This window comes from Heteronotia binoei, chromosome 1 (genome assembly GCF_032191835.1).
Source record: "Heteronotia binoei isolate CCM8104 ecotype False Entrance Well chromosome 1, APGP_CSIRO_Hbin_v1, whole genome shotgun sequence".
Lineage (NCBI taxonomy): Eukaryota > Metazoa > Chordata > Lepidosauria > Squamata > Gekkonidae > Heteronotia > Heteronotia binoei.
The window spans coordinates 240,976,335-240,989,369 of NC_083223.1; the positions used below are offsets into that span (position 1 = coordinate 240,976,335).

The 13,035-nt window shown below is 46.5% G+C and overlaps 1 protein-coding gene across 1 annotated transcript in view; it reads right to left on the reverse strand.

The window, feature by feature from the left end:
• Positions 1–2,810, reverse strand: part of GATA4 (GATA binding protein 4) — a 51,351-nt gene extending 48,541 nt beyond the window's left edge. Inside the window, exon 1 of the mRNA XM_060249915.1 lies at positions 2,604–2,810. The gene's annotated coding sequence lies outside the window, so the exon portion shown is untranslated. The remainder of the gene's footprint in view (positions 1–2,603) is intronic.
• Between the last annotated feature and the right edge of the window lie 10,225 nt (positions 2,811–13,035).

Below are 13,035 nucleotides of genomic sequence, written 5' to 3' on the forward strand. Positions count from 1 at the left end.
ATTCCGTCTCCCTTTCTCTTTCTACCCACACAGACAGACAGACAGACAGACAGGGGCTTGGTCACATATAGGCTTGAACTTAAAACACCATTCCCAACACCTCTATGCATAAAATCGCTTCACAATAGGGTGGGGCAGTAAAGGAAGAAGGAAGTTCCATAAGAAAGGACTGTAAAGTGACTGCATCCACTTTAGAATCAAGGCTCCTTTAAAAGAGCATCTGTCCTTCAGTTGAAGCTTCACTGATAGATATGCTAAGAGAGGGAATCTCTTGACACTCCCACAATGCCTCTCACCCATCCACTTACAGCCCAAATGACCTTTGCATGGAAAAGCAGTTAATTAAAAAAGGTTCATTACCAATTTCCAGGCCAAGGTCGGCTGAATGGTTTTAGCTTTTGCTTTCAGAGTTAATTCCGGAATTGTTGTTGTTTTCAAATGTGCCCCTTGGGTGAAGCCCAACGAAATCGCCCGCGTTCCTGCTAATTAGATCCCCGTCCAGAAGGAAATCGGGAACAGGGAAATAGCAGCAGAAATAAGTTAGGGGGCGGGGGGCTACGATGGGAGGCATCGAAACTGTCGTCAAGTCGGGCCAGGTAGTTCACCCAACCGCAGCCGCTTCTGTTCCAGACCTGGATCAACGTGTAAAGTCACTCTTTTTCTACCCACCCACCGACATTCACTTAAAAAAAAAATTCTGATCCCGCTATTTAAAAACGTTTGCTACGGTTCTCTGGAAAATATTTGTAGAGCCAGTCTCTTCCTTACCAAAAAAAATAAAATCACAGCACCTAAATGTATCTAATGTGAACGAATAGAAATGGTTGGCATAACATGATGCGGATAACTTGTAGTCTTTTAATTGACAAGTTCCGCAGTTTCATTATGATCTTCAGAAAATCCTGCAACGCAAACCTCCATTCCCTTTATGTTTCTAAAGATTAAAGTGCAATCTGGGCACGATCCAGCCCGGGTTCGGTGTTTTTCATCCGTACTGCCTCCATGGGGGAGGGGGGGATTTAAAAACAAGACTTCCAGCGCGGTCATCAACAGCAAATTATAACTCTAGTTTGAATTAATTTAAAAAGTTTAAACCACGAAAATAGCCTTTATACCACTAATTATATTACTACTTTATTCTTTAAGACAATGGAGGGAGAGAAAGAAACAAATGCTTCATTTTCAAATAAAACCTTTTCCCCGAATTTTCAAACCTAGCTAGATTTTTTTTCCCCTTTAAAATAATCATTCGGTAAACTGGACAAAATGCAAGGGAAAAAATCCCTCACTGAGGCGGCCAAGTTTTCATTTTAAGGAAAGTCACTATGGAGGATTTTAAATTCGAAATGGTCAAAAGTGTATTAGAAAAGGAAAGACCGCTTTTTAAAAACCGGAGGGTTTTTTTTTCTTTCCAGCTACCAGCAGGTCGACAGAGATCGCGGCCTATGGAGGATCCGCCCAGCCGTTCCAATATACGTGCATATGTATACGCATGCATGCACACATAGGTATGCACGCATATGGAAACCGTCGGACGCGATCTTATACATATAAAATAAGATCCGAATCATATTGATATATCTGGATCTTATCCGGCGATTTTTGAAAAAGTAAAAGTACTACAATAAGGAGAAAGACGTACGGTATGAATGGAAGAGGAAGGCCATTTTGAGAAAATAATCGCGCGGCGTGTTAAACCGCCCCTCCTTGGATTTTTAAAAATGACTTCGTGACTCTTTTTTTCACTCCTTTTTGTAATGCGAGCAGAAAGTCACTTGGGGAGGCTGAGGGACACAGAGCGCCCCCGGAGAAGGAGAAGCTCGGCCGGTTTGGGAACCCAAGAAGAACACTGACCGAGGGGGATTTCTCTCTCTCTCTCTCTCTCCAGCTTTAAGTTGAGATAAGCGAGATAAGGAAAGCGGCCAGGGAAGCCCTCCTACCAAATCGCTGGCCTGCCAAATCTGACAGGGCGGGGAGGAGGAAGCCTGCCGAACGAAAACCGAGAAGAGCGCAAGCTGGCCCAAGGGGCTCCCTGCTGCTGCAGCACAAGCGCGGCATTCGAGTCCGGCGGCTCCTCAGAAAGCTCCTGCCGGGGGCTCCCCAGCGAGGCTTCCTCCCAGAAGCGCGTCCAACTCGCCCCGCTGCCACAACCCCGCGGACCGAAACGCACGACGTCGGAAGAGGACGACGACGACATATGCAAAGCTTATCGCAGCGCTGACCGTAGGGCCTGGGGGAGCCCCAGACTCTCGGACTCCCGCTCCAAGCAGCGCTTATCATTACGGGGTTAATTTCGCGCTCATGGAATAGCTGCAGGCCAGCGCTTCGCCACTGGACCAGGCTGCGCCTCCTTAGGGTTATTATTAGCAGTCGGAGTAGTAGCGATCTTTCCGTGCCCGAGGAGACGATCGAAAGCTCCGCCGGGGGGGAAGAGATCCAGGAAAGGAGGAAGAAATCGCCTTAGGAGAGGGACAGGGAGACGGCAGGAGAAAGAGGAATGGGGGAGGAAAGAGGGAGAGAGAGAGAAAGATGCCAGCAAGCGCCCCCGCCGGCCCGACTGGCAGGGCCTGACTCGGCGGTCACCCGGCCACTTCGCGACCCACCTCCAGCTGGGGTTCCCGGGCGGGTGTGCGCGGTGCCTTCTCCTGCCTCTCTGCGGGCCCGACTGCTTCTGGCTTCCTCCCCCCTCCCTCCTCGGCAGGGCGGGCGGGCGAGCGAGCGAGGAGAGCCGGAGAGCCACCCACCTGGCCTGGGGCTGGCCGAGAGCCTTGGCTGCCCTGGGCGGGCGGGCGGGCAGGGCGAAGAGGACTTCCCCGGGGCCGGGCTGGCAGGCAAAGAAGGGGGGGGAGTCCGCCTTGCCCCTCCCCCAGACTCTCGTCTCTCCGCCCCCCAGCCCGCCTTCCCTCCGGCCTGCCCCCTGACTGGTCTCCCCACACCACGTGGAGGGGCGGGGGGGGGAGAAAGGAGAGCATCTGTTGCACCATCAGCCGGCGCCAAGCTTCATTCTTGCAGAAATTGGAGAGCCCAAATACTGCGGCCGGCCACCAAGGGGGAGAGGCAAAATCCAAGAAAAGCCACTCATCCTTTCCTGCCCCAGGGCTGCCAGCAACCTGAAGGAGCATACCTGGAAGAGTTTGGACATACCTGGAGGAGTTTCTTGGCAGGAAATCCGAGGTTGGAGCCCTTCCCAGAGACCAGGTGTGGGGGGATGCGGCCCTGGTCACTCCTTCAGGAACATCAGGCCTTGCCAGCAGTTAGCCGGGCTGATGGCCATTTCAGACCATCAGAAGAGCAGTCCAGAGGTCCAGCTAGTCTACAGTCTCCTTTCTAGCAAGTTGTTGTTACGTTAAGGGAACCATATGAACATAGGCACCCATCCCTCTTTAAAGCCATCTATCAACAGCCATCATTGCATCCTGTGAGACCAAAGTCAATAAGAACTCTATACATGGTAGAGTGGTGTAGTGGTTGGAGTGTGGGACCTGGGAGACTCAGGTTCACAGCCCCCCTCTGCTGGGGAAGTTTGCTGGGGTCCTTTGGGCCAGTCCTATGGTCTCGGCCTGGTCTGCCTTACAGGATGATGGTTGTGAGAATAGAAAAGTGGAGGAGAGGAGAGTGATGTTGTAAACTGCTTTGGGTCCCCATGGGAGAGGGGCAAAGGTAGGTATAAATAACTGGGTTAACAGAGGCACCTACCAATCCTGAATCTACTGTCCTTTACCCACTTAAAGCTCTGGGATGCCAAGATGGAGATGGTTGCTCTCTCTCCATACAAGAATCTCCAGGTTCAATAACAGGCAGTGGGGGGCAGGGGGACTGGTTCCACTGGAAACTGTCGCATTTGGGGCAGTGTGAGATGTTAGGAGAGCTCTTCTCCTCTCTTGCACATCATCCAGTCATGCAAACGTCTGCCATCTGATGCTGCAGTCATCCAGCCATGTCATGGACATGCACTGAGAACCCTTCTGGGGAAGAAGCACTGGATACAATCCTATCTGGGGATGATGTGCCACTGGCAGATGGAAGGGCAGCCCTGGGAGTCAGAAAGAATGCTTTCCTAGGCCAAACTGGATTTAGAAAGGGGCCTCCCTGGAGCATGGGGCTTAGCCTTCTTACTGAGTCATCCAGAGCTGTTTGTTCTACTCACGTGTTTGTGAGCGTGCCTGCTTGTGGGCAGAGTTAGCTCAACCCACTAGACCTTTGTGGAAGTTTCTTGGGACTCTAGAATCCCACAGGCTTCAAGAGAGTACACAAAACTCCATGCCCTATTCTTTTGAGAGCCAGTTTGGTTAAGAGCAGTGGACTCTAATCTGGGAGAACTGGACTTGATTCCACTCTCCTCCACATGCAGCTGCTGGGTGACCTTGGGTCAGTCACAGTCCTCTCAGAGCTCTCTCAGCCCCACCTACCTCACAGGGTGTGGGGAGAGGAAGGGAAGGAGATTGTAAGCTGCTTTGAGACTCCAAACAAAGGGAGGGGTATAAAACCAATATCTTCTTCCTTTGGGACAGTACTCACTAAGAGGCCAGGGTGACTCATCCGCTGGAGTGGCAAACACGTGAAGTTGCACACTAAATCAGACTCTTGGTACAATTGACTCTGGCTAGCAGCAGTTCTCAAGAGTTTCATTTTAAGGACTGTGGGAAGGGCTGTAGCTTTGTGGTACAGCAGCTTCTTGGCATGCTGAATGCCCTGGTTCAATCCCTGGCATCTCCCATTAAATAAGGAGCATGTAGTGGGTAATGTGAAGGCCTCTGCCAGAGACCTTTGAGAGCTGCTGCCAGTCTGAGTAGACAATACTGACCTAGATGGGCCGATGGTCTGATTCAGTATAAGGCAGTTTCATGTGTTCAGGGTTTTCATATCATTTTATACCTTATTCTTTCACACTGGAGATGCCAGGGATTGAATCTTGAACCTTCTGCATGCAGAGGAGGTGTTCTATTACTGAGCCATGGCCACTTCTCCAGAACTTAGTGGACTAAAGAGACCCTCCCTCAGTATCCAGCAAGGCTGTTGCGAGGATAAAATGGGGAAGCAACCCTATCAGTGTCAGCCTGAGATCCTGAAAAAATGAGCAGCGACCAGTGTTTCCTCTAAGCTGAGTTAGCGTGAGCTAGCTCACAGATTTTTAGCCTCAAGCTCACACATTTTTGTCTTAGCTCAGGAAAAATGGCCCCAGAGCACACTAATTTATGCAGCAGCTCACAACTTTAATGCCAGTAGCTCACAACTTTAATGACAATAGCTCACAAAGTAGAATTTTTGCTCACAAGACTCTGCAGCTTAGAGGGAACATTGGCAGTGACTCACAAAAGCTCCTACCCTGGTTAGTCTTTAAGGTGCTGCTGGATTCTTGCTCTTTTCTACTGCTACAGACTAACACAACTACCCATCTTGATCTAGCAACCTGAGGACCCTTGAGGGAAGGGATGGGACAAAAATGGGAGACACTTCTGTCTCCCAACTGCAGCTGTTTGCAGCTAGTTTTGCATACGGAATTCAAGTCCCTTCCCTCCCTTTGCTTTAGTTGGCAATCACATGAGAAAGGAATAGGATTGCCTTCTTCCTGTGCAGAGGAAAAAAATACATGGGAGGAGGGCAGAATTAATGGTATTTGTTTGCTCCAGGAGATCATGCAGAGCTCTTGCCTATTCTGTTTTACCCTCATGTCAACCCTATGGAGTAAGCTTGGCTGAGAGAGAATGACTGGCCCCGAATCACCTCGTTAGCTACATCCCACGCAGCAGCCTTTTTGTGTGCCACCATGGTGCACACTTCCCAAAATTCCCACAGGCTGAAAAAGGTTGGGGACCCCAGGTGTATGGGAAATGCTTTTAAGCACTCTTCAGATGCTAAGCAGAAGTCTAATCCCAAGTTTACAAATTGCTTTTCAGGGTTTTCTGAATCCTGTCCAGAAATCAGGGCCCATAGCCAAATGTTTTGAATGTCTCAATGCAAATATATGAATTTCTCTAAGGCCCCTATAATATAGCAGGTTCAATGCATGAAAGAGATGAGGTGGTAGTGATCATAGCTCTTTTATTAGATACAGCAAAGTATAGGGCTGCACTAAGAGACTGCAAGACTGGGCCCACGGGGCCAACTATATACACATTCAGATTCCTACACAAGCACACCATTGGATCATTCAAGCCGTGACTGGAGCAGGGCAGCAGGGATTGTTCCTGCCCATTGTTCCTGAGTCCCCAAGCTCAGACCTAAAGGCTTCAAGGAGCCAGGCAGGAACCTCATTCCAAAGTCACCACATTAGTTTATATACACAACAGCCCCCAAAGGACACATTAAGTCCTTTGATGTCTTCAGTTGAATCCAACCAGTTTTTCAGTTAGCAAAAGGGAAGGAGGCATCCTCTTTGACCACCCAAAATGATTCTGCTGGAGATCACAGGATCTGTGTGGACAAAAGCCATGTGGGACAGCAGCAATAGCAAGGAGATGAATTTAATATAATGGAGAGGAAAACCCTGGCTGGATGTAATCCTTCATGTTTATTCCTTTCTCACCAACAGTTCATTCATACAGTCATGAGAATTGTCAAAATCATTTCCCCATCACTATCATTATTATTTTCTTTCAGTTTTTCATTTTATTTTTAAAAATAAAGTCGATACACAAAGAATAGCTCCATTGCCAAAGTTCAGATATAGATGGACATAGGAAGAAAAACAAGCTTCATATCCATGCAGAAAGGTCTAATATCAAAACATAACAAACATACACTCAATGCCATCTATCAGGTAAGTCCAGGTACACGAGATCCCATTTCTTAAAACCTTAACCAGCTAAAAAGTTGAACATCCATAGGAAGAACTCCTTTATTGGAAAGGAGAGTCAAAACTGGTGACCATAGCTCCAAACGATCTGCACGAGACCATCATCATTATTTACAAAAGCTAAAGATGACAATTCCTACCTGGCAGAATTTAAACTTTAACATTGGTCTTAAGGCCAAGCAAAAAAAGAGGAGGGACAGTTGCTTAGATTTAGATTGAGTATTGGGGAGGGGGGAGAAGAGACTCAAAGTCATTGTAATTGCAAAATCTGGTTCCCATGGATAACAAGTAAAACTGTCTCAGGGAAAGAGACACCCTTGTTGCCCAAGAGCTGGTATTAGTCACCAAGCACTTCACAGTCAATAGGTATGGCTGCTGTGTCTTCTGAGCATGGACATGGCTGAGGTCTGTAAAGTGCCTGGTATGAAGAAAGTGAATATTGGTTCTCTCTCTCCCACACACACACACACACACTGCTAGAATCTGGGAATCACCCTTAGTCAGCAGATTCAGGTCAAACAAAAGAATGCACTTTATCACAGAACCAGTGTTCCCTCTAAGTTGAGTTAGCATGAGCTAGCTCACAGATTTTTAGCCTCCTGCTCAAACATTTTTGCCTTAGCTCAGGAAGGATGACCCCACACATTTATGCAGTAGTTCACAACTTTAATGCCAGTAGTTCACAAAGGAGATTTTTTTGCTCACAAAACTCCTCAGCTTATCCATGATAGATGGAATTCACTGACGAGAGATGGTGGCGGCTATGAGTGTAGTCTATCGGCAGTTTTTACTCAAAGTAACTAAATAAAGAGCCTTCAAGTTCAGTGACAGAGGACCTCTTGGTACTAATTGCTCAGGGCAGATAACACAGGAGTGCCCTCAATTTCTTGCCCTCTTGGCCACCATTTGAAAGAAAACCAAATGAATCTTTGGTCTGTTTAAGCAAGGCTGTTTAAATGAAAGGAAGTTTAGAAATAAATGAGTGGTGCGAGAAATAAAAGAGTGTTGGTCTCTGTGTAGTGGTTAAGAGTGACAGACTCTAATCTGGAGAACAGGGTTTGTTTCCCTACTCCTCCATATGAAACCTGCTGGGTGATCCTGGGCCAGTCACAGTTCCCTCAGAGCTCTCTCAGCCCCACCCACCTCACAAGATGCCTGTTGTGGGGAAAGGAAGGGAAGGTGATAGTAAGCTGCTCTGAAACCCCTTAAAGTGAAGAAAAGTGGGGTATAAACCCCCCAACTCTTCTTCTTCCTAACACTTGACTATTCCCTAGGGGAAAAAAATATGAATAACATCACTTAGAAGGAACTTCGTTCCTTCCAAATCTAAGGCATAAAGCAGGGGCTTAGTGACAGGGTATAGAAATGTCAGTTAATTGGTAATGAGAAAACGGCATTGCTTGTCCATTTTTTTCTTCAAACTTCCTATCCTTACTCACTTGCTCCCATTGCCTCTGATTCCATTTTCTTTTTCTTTTGGTTTTTCATTTGTTTTGTTTGTTTTGAGTGTGTGTGTGTGCATCTGGGGCCTGGAGGATATTCAGGGAGGTCCTTGAATAAGCCTGCCCTCGCCTCTCAACTGGGTATTTCAAGGACGGTCTCCTATTCAGATACTAACCACAGTTGACCAGCTTAGCTTCCAAGATCTGATGGAAATGGGCTTGCCTGAGCTATCCAGGTCAGGACTGGTTTCATTTTTTTAATTCAAGAAGCTTGGTTTAAGTTTTTTTTTTAAAAAAGAAATTCATATTTTTGGAATGGAAACCAAAACAACAACCAATTTATTCCAATCAAGGAAACAATTTAAGGCACCTGAACATTGCCCTGGTATTTGTGCTAACACAAGAACCCATGGACCTTCCTCTTGGCAGTTAGTTTCCCACCCATGCCTTGATCAGGCCGAGGGCCATGTTGTTTTATCACCTGAGCTGCCCTGGCTGCTCTCTGAGACATTCTCTGGTGGCCTTGATTAGCTACAGGTCTGGGCATTTCAGTATGGCAGGTGGGTCTAAAGGTTAATAGGGCAATCAGAGAGCAATAGGCGGTGCAAAAATCATCCTGTAGCCTTCAGAACCTGATAACAGGAAAGCAGCTTACAGATACTGGCACTGAAGGTTTATAGTTTTCTAGTCATGCATTTCCAAATTTTGTTTGTGTATGTGAGAAAACCTGACTATGCATGATGGTGGATGCTAACAATCTCATGGTTTATTTTTTCTTAGATTACTAAACTGCTCTAGCTTTTCACTACTTCCTGATTCAGTTAAGCCAATTTTTGAAAATGCACTCCAAGTGTAAATAACACATTTTTAACAGAGAGGCAAAAGTTCCTCTTGACTGAATAGAACGACGAAGAATGTCTTGAAAAATTCAGTGGTTCAGTAGATCCACGGCTTTGAGGATCTGACCAACCAATTTGTGACAGGGATACATGGGAGATAGACCTTTGGCTACAAAGATTCCTCTGTTCCCTAACTGGAGAGAAATGTTTCACTGGTGCTCTCCCCTTCACTGATTTTATTGAAGAAGAAGAAAAAAAAGCAGCTCCCAAGAAGTTTTCAAGTTGCAGGGTTCCACTAGATGAGATATGGGACATCCCTGATCAGGCCTCTTGGACTCTTTCAAAGCAGTGGTGTGTAAGGTTCCCAGCCTCCAGGTGGTGGCAAGAGACCTGGAATTACAACTGATCTCCAGACTACAGAGACTTCCCCTGGAGAAAACATCTGCTTTGGAAGGAGGACTCAAAAGCATTAATTCCTGCTGAAGTCTCTCCTCTTCAGAAACCCTGCTCTCCTGCTAGGCTCCAACCCCACCCACCCCTATCTCTGGGAATTTCTCAACCCTGAGCTGGCAACCATAGTGTGGGGGGGGGTCCCCAAGCTGGATCAGGACAAGGTGTGAAAGTATCCTCCTGAGCATGGTGATGTCCTTCTAAGCACACTGCCTTCTGTGGGTTTAGAAAGGGGCAGCTCTGCTTAGGACTGCACTGTAAATATCATACTGGTACTGGGGAGCTAGAAGCAGAAATGAAGATGCATCACTTTGGCTCACTGGCCTGTAATGGCTGATTAAGGCCTTTCCACTGGCATAGAAGGGGTTAAGATTACCTCCTTGTACCATTTCCTGAATGAAAAACTCCTCTCTCCCCATCTACTATTAGCCTGGGTAGAGAAAAGCAAGATGGACTGACTGCTCCTTCCCTGCACTGGAGAAACCTAGGGAGGGCAGTGTGATTTCTACTGGAAAAATAGAGGGGACAAATGACTAACTTCTTGTGTTTGCAGCCTTGACCCAAATCTCTGCCCCCACCCCCACCTCACACACACACCATGCAGTCTCTTTAAAATAAAACTGACATCGGGAGATCTGGGCACGGATATTTTTCAGTCTCATCTACTTCAGCCCAGAAAACAGTTTGCAGAAAAACTGAAACTGGCTTCCCTTCTTGTACTGTACACGTGCATTTGTTTTTTCTCACTGTCCTCTCAGGTTAAACAGGTTGGACTGTTTTTTTCTGAAACAATGCAAAAACCTACAGAACCTGTTTACCAGATTTAAAAAGTAAGTTGAATGTATTCATCATGAGCAATGCTTCCCTTCTTCAAAGCATTTGCTGCACTGAAAAAAAACAACAACCCTATGTAGAACTAAAATGTAGTAGAGACAACAGAGGGAGGATTGAGAAGGGAGAAGAATGCATAGTGTGGGAAGACAGTGAGGAAATTCTATGACATATATCTGGCTTCAGTATACATTATTAATAGTCCAGGTCAAGAATTCAGTAGTATAGGTGGGTTTTGAGGTAGGATTTGAAGGGAGAGAGATAGGTGCCACCCCAGTTTGGGCTTCCAGGAAACTAGTCTCTGGCAGCAGGGGAAAATGGGAAGTGTCAAGAGAGCCAAGAGACCTTTGGGTGGTTGAGGCCAGAGAAGAAAAGAACAGAGCTGTAGAAGGCTGGGTGGGCTGAGAGTACTGAGAGCTTTGCATTATATCACTGAGGAAGGTCCTGTGCAGAACTGGAAAGTGAAAGGACTGCTGTCCAGAGGCACAGACTCTGCACTCAAGAAACATACACGGATTGTTTATAGCCCGGTCTGGTTTATTGAGTCATGTGTTAAAGCTCAAAGCAGATAACAGCAAGTTTCCACCAACTGGGATCTTTGACCATGATGAGCTCCCCTTCTTAAGAAAAAGAAGCAAATAAAGGAATGCATACCTCGTCATTTATATTTCCCAAAGGTTCAAAGCACTTTACATGCAACCCTTATAATATACCGGTAAGGTAGATTTACACGATTTAGCCTACAAAAGTACAGGTGATAATGAAAAGAGGGGCAAGTACCTGAGTGATAATGATTTGCCATCTCAAGTGGCTGAAATTAAATTTGAGACAATAACTGATCCATTCACATTCCATATTCTTAACCACTGTACAGATGGTTGCTCGGCTCAGAAACAGACATTTGGAAAAAGGGAGGGGAGTCACTCATGCCTTCTGACTCCCAGTCTTCAAGCATTTGTCTTCTTGTTTTGCACAGAGACCTCTGCTTGCACTGTCAATTGCATGTAGGTTCCTCTCATGCAGTCCATCATTTAAGAGAAGCTCCTCCCATGCTCTCGGCCTAATCTACCTTGCAGGGTGGTTGTGAGGATAAAAATGGAGGAGAGGAGAACGATGGAAGACACTTGGGGTCCCCCCTTTACAAAAGGTGGGCTCTATAGGAAGTAAATATATAAATTAAATAATTTACAAAATTAGATGGTAAAGAACATGTTGGGGAGGGGGTACAAAAGTAGGTCCATTTGCAATTGGACCATGTGGAGGCTGGGGTGGTGCCTCAAGGTCTGATCCTAACCCCTCTCTCCACATGAACCTTTTTGCTCCATCTGTGCAGACCTAACCCAATCTTGTCATAGGTCCATATGGGACCCCCCCCTCCCACTTTCACTCAGTGAGGCATCTGATTGGCTGTGCAGAGTAAAAGGCATCCTGTTAAGCAGAGCTTCTGCCTGAAATGTCAAATAGTTATTATTACAGTTATATACAGCCTCGCTCTCTGACATTTTTGTGGTTGACTCCAACTCCTGTAGCAGCCATTGTTGGTTGGATCCACCTCCAGTGGCAGTGGTTTTGTGATTGGGCCCACTGCCTGTGTTGGTATTCCAGAGGTGCCTGCAGGCTCAAAAAAGTGAGGGACCCCAATTATAGCTGGCTGGAGTAATTGCTTAGGCTCAAGGCTTTTTTATTGTAGAAAAAGCCCAGCAGGAGCTCATTTGCATATTAGGCCACACCCCTGACACCGCTATAGTTTCACACCAGGCTTTTTTTAAAGAAAAGGCCCAGCAAAAACTCATTTGCATATCAGGCCACATCCCCTGATGCCAAGCCAGTCAGAACTGTGTTCCTGCTCAAAAAAAGCCTTTCTTAGGATCATATTGATGCTACATTGACATGGGGTGACTCATGAGTTTGTTCTGCCCTCAGATTTGGTCCTTGGTCCCAGTTAAAAGTTGTTTAGATCTCTCTCGATCTCTCTCTCTCTCACACACACACCCCTGCAAAGTTAGAGGAGTGCTGCTGGCTGGGGCTGATGAGAATTGTAGGCAGAAAACATCTGGAGAGCTACCACTGGCCACTCCTGCTATATAGAGTTGCCAAAAGTCCTGGGGGGGAAATCTCCTACCCCTTTAATAGAAGTTTGTGTGTAGCAATGGGCACTGAGCAGTTGAAGTTCTTCATAACAGGGATGTTCTATCAAGCCTTTAAAAAGGGCATTCATACTCCAGGCAGCTAGCATTCCAATGTTTATGAATACTGAGGTCTAGATCAGCATTGGGCGACTTTTAACATCCCTATGTAGTCAAAGACTGGGCTGGAAAGCCATTAGTCAGGTGCCTCCCTGCCATGTCAGCAATATAAGGATAGCAATAATGACAGAGTTCTTGTATGGATGGCTAGCATAATGTCCATAAAGGGGCTTTGATCCCTTCTTAAAATGCTCTCCGAGCACCGATACGGCGAGGTGAGTTTATATAGCACAGCAGCCTTCTGCTGGAGTTTTCTGACAGAGGTCAGTGGATCTGACTTGCCGTGTAAATGAGGTATTGGTTTCTCTTTGCATGTTGGCTTAATTAAATCCTGGAACCTAAACAGTGATCCGTTAGCACTGTCAGTATTAAAGAAGCAGAGTCCCGCCAAATGTAAGCAGCATTAATTGTCAGGCTCTGGCTTATCTGTT